General features: G+C 45.2%; 1 protein-coding gene across 5 annotated transcripts in view; it reads left to right on the forward strand.

Moving 5' to 3' along the window:
• Positions 1-14,432, forward strand: part of FGF18 (fibroblast growth factor 18) — a 130,258-nt gene that overhangs the window by 41,307 nt on the left and 74,519 nt on the right. Inside the window, exons 1-2 of one of the 5 annotated variants that reach the window (XM_081906532.1) lie at positions 7,679-7,719; positions 8,073-8,117. The exons of 3 other annotated variants lie outside the window; for them this stretch is intronic. The gene's annotated coding sequence lies outside the window, so the exon portion shown is untranslated. Of the gene's footprint in view, positions 1-7,678; positions 7,720-8,072; positions 8,118-13,822; positions 13,937-14,432 lie in introns of those variants that run through there. One more of the 5 variants, XM_081906531.1, reaches the window with a different exon arrangement.

Here is a 14,432-nt window from a genome sequence, read left to right on the forward strand (position 1 = left end):
TAACAAAAAGACAGGCCTCTGCCTTGAAGAGCTTACACTTCAAAATTCAATGCAGAGGAGGCAATAGAGAGAGGGGAGGCATATTGCGACCCGGTTGCAAGAACGCTGGGTTTGCAGGCTGATCTTCCCAGTTTCAAATCTCTGGAATATCCAGTTTAGGAATGGATCACCAGTAGCCGTTGTGAGAAACTCCCTTGGAAATTCCAGAGAGCCTCTGACAGGCAGAGTAGACCAGAGTACTTCAACACTGGATTGGACTCTCGCAGGGCCATCTTACCCATAGGCACTAGGAGTGCGGGGCACCCGGGTGCCGGGCTCTCAGGGGCGCCGGGCTGAGAGTCCGGGGCCCAAGAGTTGAGTCCAGGGAAGAGCCCGCCCGTTGGTCGGAGTGCCACCCCGCAAGTTCGGTTCAGGGGCGACCAAGCCAGGAGGAGTCCTCCTGTGTGCCTGGGACTGGGCAACCTGGGGTGGGGGGCACCATGCCAGGCGGATCTTTGCACCCCGGCACCGCATATGCTTAAGACAGCCTTGGACTCTAGCTCCCATCATCCACAGCTGGCATGGCCAAGGTTCAGACATGGCTTGGGAAAAGAACAAAGAAGGCAGCCTCTGGGATTATGTGGCTGAATCTCTCAGAGGACTGCTGGTTCTTGGTCATTTGTCTCAAGGGCTGTGCACCCTGAAGCTTTTTCCAGAAGGGCACTGGATTAGTAGTGTGCGATGTTGGTGCATCTGAAGAGAAAGCCACTCATAATTTGCAGCTGCAGCCCCTTTGGATCAGCACAATCAGTTCCAGGTTGGGAGATTCAGCTGCAAAATGGCGCTTGTTGCTGGAGCATCAAAGCTTGGGGGCGGGGGAAAATAATAATAATAATAATAATAATAATAATAATAATAATAATAATAATAATAATAATAATAATAATTTATTTCTACCCTGATCATCTGGCTGGGTTTCCCCAGCCACTCTGGGCAGCTTCCAACAAAAGATTAAAAATACATTAAAACATCAGTCATTAAAAACTTCTCTAAACAGGGCTGCCTTCAGATGTCTTCTAAATGTCATATTTCCTTGACATCTGATGAGAGGGCATTCCACAGGGCAGGTGCCACTACTGAGAAGGCCCTCTGCCTGGTTCCCTGTAACTTGAATTCTCACAGGGATGGAACTACCAGAAGGCCCTCGGCGCTGGACCTCAGTGTCCGGGCTGGATGATGGGGGTGGAGACGCTCCTTCAGGTATATTGGGCCGAGACCATTTAGGGCTTTAAACGTCAGCACCAACACTTGGAATTGTTTTCGGAAACGTACTGGGAGCCAATGTAGGACTTTTAAGACTGGTGTTATGTAGTCTCAGCATGCTTTTGCTCCACTCTAGTAACAACGGCATCATTTGTCTATTTCACCCTGTTTTTTTGCAAGCCACCTTGATAACTTCCATTTTTAGGTGGGGGATATATACGCCAGAACAAATGAAATGAATAAATTGGTGTGTGAGGCTACTGTAGAGGCTATTTCATCAGAATGTGATCTGATCAAAGGATGAAAATTAGGATAGATATTGGCCAAGATTCAACCCTCCCTCCCTCCTGCTCTCTCTCCCTCTCTCTGTGTGTGAACACAACCTTGTTCATCTGAGTATGTTTATTGCCACAGGGATCTTGCTCCAAAAACCTCCTTTCTATTGGCTCTGTGCAAAATGCAGGTCCAGTGATCCATTTGCCAAATGCATACTGAACAGATGCCTAGGTTGCTGATGGTTAAAAGGTAAAGGGACCCCTGACCATTAGGTCCAGTCGTGGACAACTCTGGGGTTGTGGCCTTCATCTCGCTTTATTGGCCGAGGGAGCCGGTGTACAGCTTCCGGGTTATGTGGCCAGCATGACTAAGCCGCTTCTGGCGAACCAGAGCAGCGCACAGAAATGCTGTTTACTTCCCACCAGAGCGGTATCTATTTATCTACTTGCACTTTGACATGCTTTCGAACTGCTAGGTTGGCAGGAGCTGGGACTGAGCAACGGGAGCTCAGCCTGTTGCGGGGATTTGAACCGCCGACCTTCTGATCGGCAAGCCCAAGAGGCTCAGTGGTTTAGACCACAGCACCACCCACGTCCCACGATGGTTAGCCACCTGCAACAAAGCACGGATTATGTGGTTTGATTCAGTTGGAGCGTGTTGAAAGGAAGCACCATTAAGGTCCAAAACTGTGGCACAAAGATCAAACGGCTGTGTTACTCCCACTTGCCCTGCACTCTCTTTATCTCTCTCACGCAGGGCTGTTCATCTTCTCCGATCCTGCAAAGAATTTGGTGTCTGGCACATAATTTGGATTCCTAAGAACATCGGCATTTATTTTAAATAAGGAGGAAGTTCATAGCCCCTAATAGTTTTGGAGATGAGCTAAAAACCTACAGGCAATGTCGCCTAGCATTAATGGGGGTGGTATCCTGTGCACTCTCCTGACCTTTCCTCAATCCTGGTCTCCATTTGCATCCCCTTTCTCTTGTGATCTCTTCAAACACGGCCGGTTTCAGTGCTATGGGAACTGCTGGATTTACGTATAAGCTAAACAAACTTTGGGGGCCCCCCAAAAAAATTTAAACGGAAAAAAACTGGATGTACATTTCCAAAATATAAGATAAAAAATGAATAAAATAAAACCTACACACAGCAACAGTGTTTTGTGTTGTGTAGGCTCCTATGATGTAAGTAATGGGCCCTGCCTGCTAGCTTGCTCCCTAAAACATCACTGGTTTGCTCATTTCTATATACAGTGGTACCTCGGGTTAAGTACTTAATTTGTTCTGGAGGTCCATTCTTAACCTGAAGCTGTTCTTAACCTGAAGCTCCACTTTAGCTAATGGGGCCTCCTGTTGCCGCCGCGCTGCCGGAGCACGATTTCTGTTCTTATCCTGAAGCAAAGTTCTTAACCTGAAGCACTATTTTTGGGTTAGCGGAGTCTGTAACCTGAAGCGTATGTAACCCGAGGTACCATTGTATAGGGTGCCTGGATTCTGCATGTGCAAATGGCTTAAGATACCTATTAGGTCCATAAATTACCATGTAGCATATACAGTATTCAACACAAAAAACAGCGGCAATTTGTTGTTGACAAAGGACAGCTGGACATATAAAGGGCCCCATTACCTTCAGTAGCTTAGGGCCTCATCAAACCTAAATCCGGCCCTGGCTATGGGTATTATTCTGTGCAGGAAGAAGCCTGAAAGCCATTGGAGATGTGGGCTCACATGTCTGTTTTATTGCATGCAGAACAACACTGCAGTTTGGAGGGATGGACGTTTCTCATTTTCCCAACCATAAATTCACTTCGGTACAGTTACACCAGTGTGGTGTAGTGGTTAAGAGCGATAGACTTGTAATCTGGGGAACCAGGTTCGCTTCCCTGCTCCTCCACATGCAGCTGCTGGGTGACCTTGGGCTAGTCACACTTCTTTGAAGTCTCTCAGCCCCACTCACCTCACAGAGTGTTTGTTGTGGGGGAGGAAGGGAAAGGAGATTGTTAGCCGCTTTGAGACTCCTTCAGGTAGTAATAAAACAGGATATCAAAACCAAAATCTTCTTCTCTTCTTCTTCTTCTTTTTTTCAATTCCTTGTGGAAATTTGTCTGCAGTAAGGTGAGCATTTCTCCCCGTATAACATTCTTTGTACGCAGTTTTGCCTGATTTAGTGCATACTGTAGGTTGCTTTTGTTAATCTGTGCTTTTTAAGACACACGTCGCCTAATGTGTGCATTGTTGTAATTTTTTTTAAAAAAATGGCGGCTGGAGAACGGCACTCCTAAACACGAAGAAGTGACTCTCGAACGATAGCTGCATTTCAGTCCGTGCATTGTTTTGGAGGTTACAAACTGGGAAGGGGTTGCATTAAGATACATGCCAAACAACCGCCCCTGTTAAGTTGTGGGTGAACATATCAGACGACACAGCAATTCTTCAAACAGCTCTTGTTTATTCACAGGCCAGGACAGAACTGAACTGAAGGGTTCAGCCAGCCTGCTTATATAGAGCTCCAGTACAACGTTACTGTAACAACTTTCTGTAACTATCCAATCACTGAACGTCACTTTTGATCCCTTATTTGCATAACTATCTACAGTATCCCCCTGCTGGCCCAGGGTGAGAACTTCAGTACATAACAGCCCCCATCCCTTGATCCTTGTTAATCACACTTCTACTTCTCCCAGCATGCACTGCTCCATGTGAAGCATTCCAAATCCTGTCAGATCACAGTTGCGCAGAATACAAACGAACGCACACCTTTTGCAAATCTATGCAGAAAAGAAGCACCGCTTACCAGCATTGCACTCATTTCCAGAATTTATTTAAGGTAGAACTCATAATTTGGGTGCTCTTGAATCAGATATTTGGGGGAGGTTTCTGCCGCTTGCAATCTGGGTCCACCCCCCCTCTGTTTCCACCTTCCCTCGAGACGGGGTTGCAGCATTTTACCATACTCTCTCCCCCTCCCACAAATCTATTTCTAGAAGCTAGGGCAGTTTTGCTCCCAAAAATGAAGGTTGTTGACTTTTGTGGGGTTTAAACCCTTGTCCCGTAGTGCCAGGACCTACGTGTGAAAGAACAGCAAAGAATGGCTTCAGAGAGATCTGCCCTCGAGATATTAGTTTGGCAGAGAAGTTGCGTTGGTACTGAACTATTCTGGTGTGTGTGTGTGTGTGTGTGTGTGTGTGTGTGTGAATGTTGGGGGAGGCAGCAGGTAACACAAGGAAGGATTCTTCCCTCCCTGCTTGTGTTGCAAAAATGCCTTGGTCATGAACAATCCCTGATATATTTATTCCTGGTTCTTTTCATATATTATCAGGTCAGGCATGCACAATAATGTATTTATGTGGGGACTTCCCCTTGCACTTTTCCAGCTCCCTCACGCCTGTCGAAAGCGCATTGCTTGTAGATGCCTTTGCCAATAATGCAAACCAGGTGCTGTCCTTTGGATGAGTTTAACAACATCCAACTTGTACAGCTGGCTCGCAATGCAGTACATTCTGGTAAGACGCCGTGGGTTGGGGTGGTCTTCAGGGATCAAGCTGTTTGATTAATGCACAGGGCTTGCCATTTGCCTGGTCTTGTGTTTAGCACCTTGCACAACCGGAGCTTTAAAAAAGATCAGGCAGGCAACACATAAGTTTGGATTTGCCAGACCTGGGCTACCTCTGGAGAAAGGGACATGTTTGTGTTCCTAAGTATGCTTACTGGGTTCCTGGTTGTGGGAATAAGGTGGGCCATTTCCTAATTGGTTGCAGAAATCAGAGAATCAGAGAATTTTAGAGTTGGAAGGGAACGCAAGGCTTATCTAACCCAACCTTCTGCAATGCAGAAATCTCAGCTGAGGCATCCCTGACAAATCACCATCCAGCCTCTGCTTAAACACCTCCAAGGAAGGAGATTCCACAACCTCCTGAGGGAGACGGTCCAGAAAATTATTCCTAATGTTCAGTTGGAACCTCCTTTCTTGTAATTTGAATCTGCTGGTTCAGGTCCTACTCTCCAGAGCAGGAGAAAACAAGCTTGCGCCATCTTCCATGTGACAGCCTTTCAGATATTTGAGTATGTTCAGAACGTTCAGAACCCATGCTGTTCACCAAATCACATGGCATGGAAGTGGTTCTTAAATTATTCTCTCTCTCTCTCTCTCTCTCTCTCTCTCTCTCTCTCTCTGCAAGAAGGGCCTACTGTGCAGTGATGTGAAACCCCCTAAAATCACGAACCTTTTAACTCAGGGATGCAGGAGAGGATATATTGTTTGATTATATCCTTTCCAACTTCTGTTAATTTAGCAGTGTTACATTCCCCTAAACTTGCACAGCGGATGTGTTTGCTCAGGCTCTGTAAAGCCTCTAAAATACATTTCTTTGGTAATTCCCCATTTGTTGTTTAGTCATTTAGTCGTGTCCGACTCTTCGTGACCCCATGGACCAGAGCATGCCAGGCATTTCTGTCTTCCACTGCCCCCCTCAGTTTGGTCAAACTCATGCTGGTGGCTTCGAGAACACTATTCAACCATCTCACCATCTGTCGTCCCCTTCTCCTTGTGCCCTCCATCTTTCCCAACATCAGGGTCTTTTCCAGGGAGTCTTCTCTTCTCATGAGGTGGCCAAAGTATTGGAGCCTCAGCTTCAGGATCTGTCCTTCCAGTGAGCACTCAGGGCTGATTTCCTTCAGAATGGATAGGTTTTAACTTATTGCAGTCCATGGGACTCTCAAGAGTCTCCTCCAGCATCAGAATTCAAAAGCATCAATTCTTTGGTGATCAGCCTTCTTTATGGTCCAGCTCTCATTTCCATACATCACTACTGGGAAAACCATAGCTTTTACTATACGGACCTTTGTTGGCAAGGTGATGTCTCTACTTTTTAAGATTCCCCATTTAGTCCCTCATAAAAAGATAGACACAACACAGTCTTCTATAAAAGTATAAAAAGAGTTTACTCACTCACATTCTGTTCAGAAATGGATCCTAGAAGGCAGACTTAAGTTAGAAAAGTAATATACCTGGAAACTATCCCATAAGGAGACAGTCCCTTTGTCCTCTCTTGGCTGGAAGCATCTTAGGCTAAGCAGATGTTGCTTCTTCGACGAATGTGGTCAGAGAGAGATCTATGGCTGACCAGTCCTGCTTTTTTGTTACCTGGGCAGGTGAGGTCACGCCCACATGCAGAGGAAGTCTGTCCCAGCCTAGGAGAAACAGGAAGTTCTGACTGGCTGGTCCAGACATCCCCTTTTATGTTCACTCTAGGGATGTTGTACTTGACTGCTCTTGTGTTTCACATCCCACACTTTTTGACTCAGTTGGAAACATCAGTGCTTTTCCGGGGCTCATGTAGGCTGGCCCAATAACAATTTCTGCTTCTCCCATCATGTTTGTTGGTTCCCATTTCCTTCAGTACCAAACAGTAACTTGCATTTTTGAAGTCTCACCACTGTATTGGCTGCCTGGCAGTCAGCCTACCACCAGAATCACAAATACACTTAGATCAGCAGGGTTACGTGCCGTGTATGATATAATAATATGCATTTCAGTGTGAAAACCAGAAGATGCCTTTGAAATGACCGCCAGCTGCTTAAATTGTCAGTCCCACAACTAATGGAATATTTTTACTTCACATCTTACCTGGCCTTGTATGTATGAGTTATCTGATTTTGCTGTGTAGCGTTGAGCAAATCACTATCCCTCAATCTCAGTTTTCTGCCTTCTGCATCATAGGAATTATAATGCCCAGGCCACAGCCACATATTTCAATGATGCCATTTAGACAGTTCCCAGCAAAAGATAAAAATTGGCATTTCTCAAGAAGTTTTGGAAATCACAATCAGTTAATGAATATCTCAGCTCACACCGTTTTAAGTTCAGTAAGGAATGTGTTTGCTCATAAATGTGCTAACTGTCAAAAGGAGAAGTTAGCTTCAGGAGAATATTGCATCAAGTTCACATATTTTAACTTGCCCAGCACTGGGAATAACTCCAGCAATGCAGATTCTTGATGGATGTACATTGACCTGTATGGTTTCATGTAAACCCAAGGATATTTAACTCTGTGCTTTGTGCACCTCCTGCCTCCAGGAAGTTATTTCTCCGAGTCTTGAATGGTGGAAACTACAAGGAGGGTTCTGTGGGAGCAAGATGGGGCATTGGTCTAATACAGCAGGCTCTTCTTCTGTTCTTCTGAGATGGGGAAGTTCAGGATACAGTGATACCTCGGGTTAAGAACTTAATTCATTCTGGAGGTCTGATCTTAACCTGAAACTGTTCTTAAACCTGAAGCACCACTTTAGCTAATGGGGCTTCCTGCTGCCGCTGCGCCACCGGAGCACAATTTCAGTTTTCATCCTGAAGCAAAGTTCTTAACCCGAGGTACTATTTCTGGGTTAGTGGAGTCTGTAACCTGAAGCGTATGTAACCCGAGGTACCATACCGAGGTTTATTGTTGTTAGCCGCCCTGAGCCTGGCTAAGGCTGGGGACGGCGGGATATAAATAAATTTTATTATTATTATTATTATTATTATTATTATTATTATTATTATTATTATTACCACTGTACTCTTATAGGATCCCTGCTACAACCCTCTTTTTGTATCTCTATGTCTTTGTCTCTGCTTACCTTCATATATACAGTAGTACCTCTGGTTGTGAATGGGATCCATTCCGGAGGCCGGTTCACAACATGAAAAGCCCACAACCTGAAGCGCCGTATCTGCACAGGTGCGTGGCACAATTTGGTGCTTGTGCGCATGCGCAAAGCACAATCTAGCGCTTCTGCGCAGGTGCAAGCGGCGAAACCCGGAAGTAACCCTTTCCGGTGCTTCCGGGTTGCCGCGGGATGCAACCTGAAAAAAGGTATCATGAAGCAAACATAACATGAGGTATGACTGTAAATGCTAGCCGATGAGTGTGTGAGTGTGTGATGTTATGGCATCTTAGGTTTGGATGCAGGCAACCCAGTTCCAAATTCTGGTATAACCAGTGCTTTTTTTCTGCGGGTACGCAGGAGTACGCATACCCCTAAACATTCTGTGAATCTAACGGGAGAGGAAACTAAAAATCTAAAGCAAATTCGTTTCTTCTCTAGCACGGTGAATCGTCAGTTCTGTTGCTACCCCTGATGGCAGCCTCATTTCGTGTCACAGTGTTTCCTGAGTCTCAGACAGAAGCGAGCGTTTAATGTGTGAAGTAGGAGTTGGAATCTAGCACGGTGATTGGTCAGTTTTGTTGTATTTAGTGTATTTATTTCCCCCAACGTGAACTATAAAATGGTGATTTTCTTGAGTCAAAATGAAAGTACCCCTAAACATTATTTGTTTTTATAGAGAAAAAGCACTGGGTATAACTAGGAAGCCTACTGGGTAGACTCAGCTTAGTAGACAGCGAGTGGCCTAAGTTGCCTCACAGGATTTATTTACTTTATGATTAATAGGAAAAATTGCTGCAAGGATTTTAAAAAGAAAAGAAAAAAGAAAACGGCACACTGGTAGGGCAGGATATCATATGAATAAATTGCAGAACGTGAATAGTCAAGGTAGCTATGCTGAAAAATTAAGAAAAATTCCAAGGTCAATATTAGGGCGATACCTTTATTTGGCCAACCAAAATGTCACAAAATGGTGTGCAAGCTTTCCATTTCCCCAGTACTCTTCATCAGGCTAGATGGTAAACAGAGCAGGGTGGGGTGGAAGAGAAAGGTTGGCTGTATCTGGTCATAGTCTTAAGACAGAATAAAGAATGTGCTTCTCCATAATCAAGCCAGCCCTGTACAAATATGTTACAGAATTGTAGAGTTGGAAGGATCATCTAATCCAACCCCGCTGCAATGCAGAAATCTCAACAAATGGTGCCCCATCCAATTTGGAACCATGGCGGAGCCTGCTTAGCTTTGCAAATGTGGTAGCAATTTTATCGCTGCACCACTTGTCCTGAAACCCCCCCCCCCATTGTTAAAGGAACTTTGGGGAGCTTTTCTTCCCCTTCCACTCCTCCTTTCTCCCTCCTGAAGACTCCGCCAGAAACTCCTCACAGATGTTGAGTCTGTGGAGGTTTATTCAGAAGTCCAGTGGGGCCTACTCATAACTGTATGTAGGTCTCCAGTCCCAGTCACATTCAGAAGAAGAGAAGAAGAGTTTGGATTTGATATCCCGTTTTATCACTACCCGAAGGAGTCTCAAAGCGGCCAACATTCTCCTTTCTCTTCCTTCCCCACAACAAACACTCTATGAGGTGAGTGGGGCTGAGAGACTTCAGAGAAGTGTGACTGGCCCAAGGTCACCCAGCAGCTGCAGGTGGAGGAGCGGGGAAGCGAAACCAGTTCACCAGATTACGAGTCTACCGCTCTTAACCACTACACCACACTGGCTCTCCATTCTGGCTATCCACATCATAGCAGGAATGTGAGATTTAGGAAATCATGTTTGATTTCCAGATAATAATAGTCATGTGCTTCATATTTCTGGATAGCTCAGTTGGTTAGAACCTAGTGCTGATAACACCAAAGTTGTAGGTTTGATCCCCGTATGGGGCAGCAGCATATTCCTGTATTGCAGGGGGTTGGCTGAGATGATCCTTAGATTCCCTTCTAACTCTACAATTCAATGATTCTTTGATTTCTGATGTACAGTGGTACCTCTGGTTAAGAACTTAATTCATTCTGGAGGTCCATTCTTAACCTGAAACTGTTCTTAACCTGAGGTACCACTTTAGCTAATGGGGCCTCCCGCTGCTGCCACGCCTCCAGAGCACAATTTCTGTTCTCATCCTGAAGCAAAGTTTTTAACCTGAGGTACTATTTCTGGGTTAGTGGAGTCTGTAACCTGAAGCGTCTGTATCCCGAGGTACCACTGTACTGCACTGTTATTTGCAAGCTTTCAGCAGACAGATGTATGGGCCTTGAATGCCATTTATCAGTTAATCCCCCAAATCTACAGTATTGTTTAGCTGCATAATTTTTGTTGTTATTTGTAAAGCTGCTAGTATAATTTTGGTAACAGTGAAGAGCAACTCTCAGGAGGCCTTGTTAGACTTATCAAAAACAAACAAACAAACAAACAAACGCAACAACTACCGTATTTTTTGCTGTATAAGACTCACTTTTTCCCTCCTAAAAAGTAAGGGGAAATGTATGTGCGTCTTATGGAGCGAATGCAAGCTGCGCAGCTATCCCAGAAGCCAGAACAGCAAGAGGGATCGCTGCTTTCACTGCGCAGCGATCCCTCTTGCTGTTCTGGCTTCTGAGATTCAGAATTATTTTTTTTCTTGTTTTCCTCCTCCAAAAACTAGGTGCGTCTTGTGGTCTGGTGCCACAAGACCCCCCCCCCCAAAAAAAAATGCATCAGCAAAGACAAAACAGAACAGGATTCTGATTTGCAGTAATTTTTCAGTATGCTAATTTATATGTAATGCTGCAGATTTATACATCTTTACTAGAATTTAAGTAGAAATTATTATTATTATTGCTATATACCGCCCTATACCTGGGGGTCTCAGGGCGGCTCACAGAATAAAATTAAGATATAAAACCACAAAATACATAATCAGAATAACAACAGCAACCCAGTAGGTCCCCCCCCCAAAAAAAAACATTTTAAAAGGACACAGGACGTAAATCAGATCAACCAAAGGCCTGGTTAAAAAGGAACGTTTTTGCCCCGTGCCTAAATACTGAAGGTGCCAGATGAACTTTCCTGGGGAGAGCATTCCACAGACAGGGAGCCACTGCAGAGAAGGCCCCGTTCTCATGTTGCCACCCTCTGGACCTTTCAGGGAGGAGGCACATGAAGAAGGGCCTCGGAAGGGTCCAGGTAGGTTCATACGGAAAGAGGCAGTCCTTGAGGTATTGTGGTCCTGAGCCGTTTAAGGTTTTATAGGTCAAAACCATGCAATACATTTCACCATAGTGCAGACTGGGTGGCCCATATATTCCTGCTCGGCCTGCTGTCCAGCTACTGCAAACTCTCTCCCAGCCTTTCCTGAAGATGCTAGCAAGGATTCTGAACCTGCGACCTTCTGCTTACAAGGCCGAGGCTATGGCGCTGTGGGCTAAACCACAGAGCCTAGGACTTGCCGATCAGAAGGTTGGCGGTTTGAATCCCCGCGTCGGGGTGAGCTCCCGTTGCTCAGTCCCTCCTCCTGCCAACCTAGCAGTTCGAAAGCACGTCAAAGTGCAAGTAGATAAATAGGTACCACTCCTACGGGAAGGTAAACAGTGTTTCCATGTGCTGCTCTGGTCATGCTGGCCACATGACCCGGAAGCTGTACGCCGGCTCCCTCGGCCAATAAAGTGAGATGAGGGCCACAACCCCAGCGTCGGTCACGATTGGACCTAATGGTCAGGGGTCCCCTTTACCCTTTACCTATGGTCCCCCTAAGTACTGCTAACTGTTGACGGACAACTTCACGGCACCTGCTCTCCCTTCGAACAGAGGACTGTCTTCCATAAAGAAGGATACATGGCCACTCCGCAGCTGTTGCTTCAGTATCTGGGCAAATGATTTTCCTTTTTAAAAAGGGGGTGTGTCCTTGTATTTTTCAGCTGGTGATTTGTACATGGTTAAGGGTTGGCAAAGAGCGCCGGGAGCTTGGAGGGATACTGCAGGAAAGAGCAACCTCTGTGGGTGGCTGTGTAGACTCTCTTGGGGGCGGGGAGAGCATCCCATTACCTCCTTTGAGAGGAGGGGTCTAGGCTGGGCATGCTGCAGAAATGAATAAACAGTGCGACTTCTCCAATCCAGTTTATTCTTATGTGCTTTCCAGATTTTTTTCTTTTTTATTTTTTTTTAGAGAGAGAAATATTAGCGCCGTAATAAATAGGCACTTTGTATATTGGGGAGAATTTCATGTGGAATTTTGGAGTGGACTTGGAGCTCTTAACATTAGACTATTCACATTCTGTCTGGCCAATGTGAAGGTACACAATTAACTCTTTGCGGCGCACTGAAATACACAGGGCGTGCAGGCTCTCTCCCCTGGTGTCTCTCAGAAGCATGCATGTGCCAGTAAGCATGTAATCCTGAAATGACCTTGTGAAACTATCGCGGGGATTTAATCCTCTCCAGTAAACAAGAGGGATTTCTGTTTCTTTGGAGGGTTTATTACTTTTTTAAAAAAATAAAAATAAAAAGGCAATCTTTCCCTGCTTCGTATCAACTTTATCCTTGCTCTTGTCCACAGAACATTGCTTCCTTGATTCCCACCTAACATTATTTAAGGTGCTTTCCTTGAGCTTCCTTCAATCTCTTTCCCGCAAATGAGGTCTCGGATTAATTTCGAGGAATTGCAAAGCTGATCAGGTGTTCTTCATTACAGTGGTGCCTCGGGTTAAGTACTTAATTTGTTCCACAGGTCCGTTCTTAACCTGAAACTGTTCTTAACCTGAAGCACCACTTTAGCTAATGGGGCCTCCTGCTGCTGCCGTGCCGCCAGAGCACGATTTCTGTTCTCATCCTGAAGCAAAGTTCTTAACCTGAGGTACTATTTCTGGGTTAGTGGAGTCTGTAACCTGAAGTGTATGTAACCTGAAGCGTATGTAACCTGAGGTACCACTGTAGTATGAATTCACACCACTAGAGCCGATTTATAGATGCTTGTTATATAGTCATACCTTATGTTACGTTCTTTCAGGTTATGTTCTGCGGCAACCTGGAAGTACCAGAAAGGGTAACTTCTGGGTTTCACCACTCACGCATGCGCAGAAGTGCTAAATCGCACTTCGCGCATGAGCACAATCCCCAAATCGCACCGTGCACCTGTGCAGATACGGCACTTCAGGTTGCACTCTTTTCATGTTGCGAACTGGCCTCCGAAACGGATCCTGTTCGCAACCAGACGTACCACTGTTGAAATATACTCAGAGTCGAGTGTGGATTTCATGCTCTTTATTCAGCTCATAGTAGCGAGGAATTTCCCCACAATATCTGCTTTATATACTTTATTTACACAATGGGCCGCACGTGATTGGCTAATTCCGGGATTCTCCTGTAGGCCAATCAGGTTGCGGATTCCCTTCCACCTGGAGCTGGATTGGGTGGCTCCTGCGGACCAACCATACTGCTGCATTGTTCTAGGACCAATCAGACTGCTGCATTTTGGATCCTATTGTTCTAGGACCAATCAGACTGCTGCATTTTGGATCCTATTGTTCTAGGACCAATCAGACTGCTGCATTTTGCATCCTATTCAACTCAGTACATAACAACTCTATTTGTAACTTGAGGGGGATTTTTTTTCTGTCTTTAAGTTATGGTCCCTTGCAAGAAGCAGCAGTTGATGTGAGCTCTTTTTCTTTTCCTTTCTTTATTATAGGGAGCCACTAGCACATTTCCTTGTCTCCAAGCCACCCCAAGGCACCCTGTGCTGCCTTTCCAGTGCTGCCTTCCCATCCTTATTTCATACCTTCCAACTGTACCTATTTAGCAGGTACAGTACTTGTTTTTTCATTCTGGGTACCAGTTAATGGATGGGCTGAATTTGCACCTCAGTAGAGTCAAACCCACTTACAGCTCCTTTGTATAACATGGCTAGATCAGATATATATATATCCCCCTTTTTAAAGTTATCAATTCCATGTTCCTCGGGTGGAGAAGGTGTTAATCCAAATGTCAAGATTTCTTGGCTTTCAAAATAAGGAAGAATCTTATTTTAGTTTGGCTAAGATCAAGGGTAATCCAATTAAGCGCTGCCTGTAAATGACAAAGCAATGGCCTTTTCTAGAGGGAAGCACTTCAGACTGTGTTTCCTTTAAAGTTTTGCAGCCTCCTCAGCTTTCAGGATGGTTTCTCTCAGGCAAATTTCTCTGGTTTAGTGAGGCTTCTTGTGGCCCTTTATTGAGTCTCATTCCTGGGCCACTGTTTTGCTTGTCCTTTTCACTTGTAAATTGGTTTAGTCTTTCCTGAACAATAAGGTGCTGTGGGGG

This window comes from Podarcis melisellensis, assembly GCF_964234715.1.
Source record: "Podarcis melisellensis genome assembly, chromosome: 3".
Lineage (NCBI taxonomy): Eukaryota > Metazoa > Chordata > Lepidosauria > Squamata > Lacertidae > Podarcis > Podarcis melisellensis.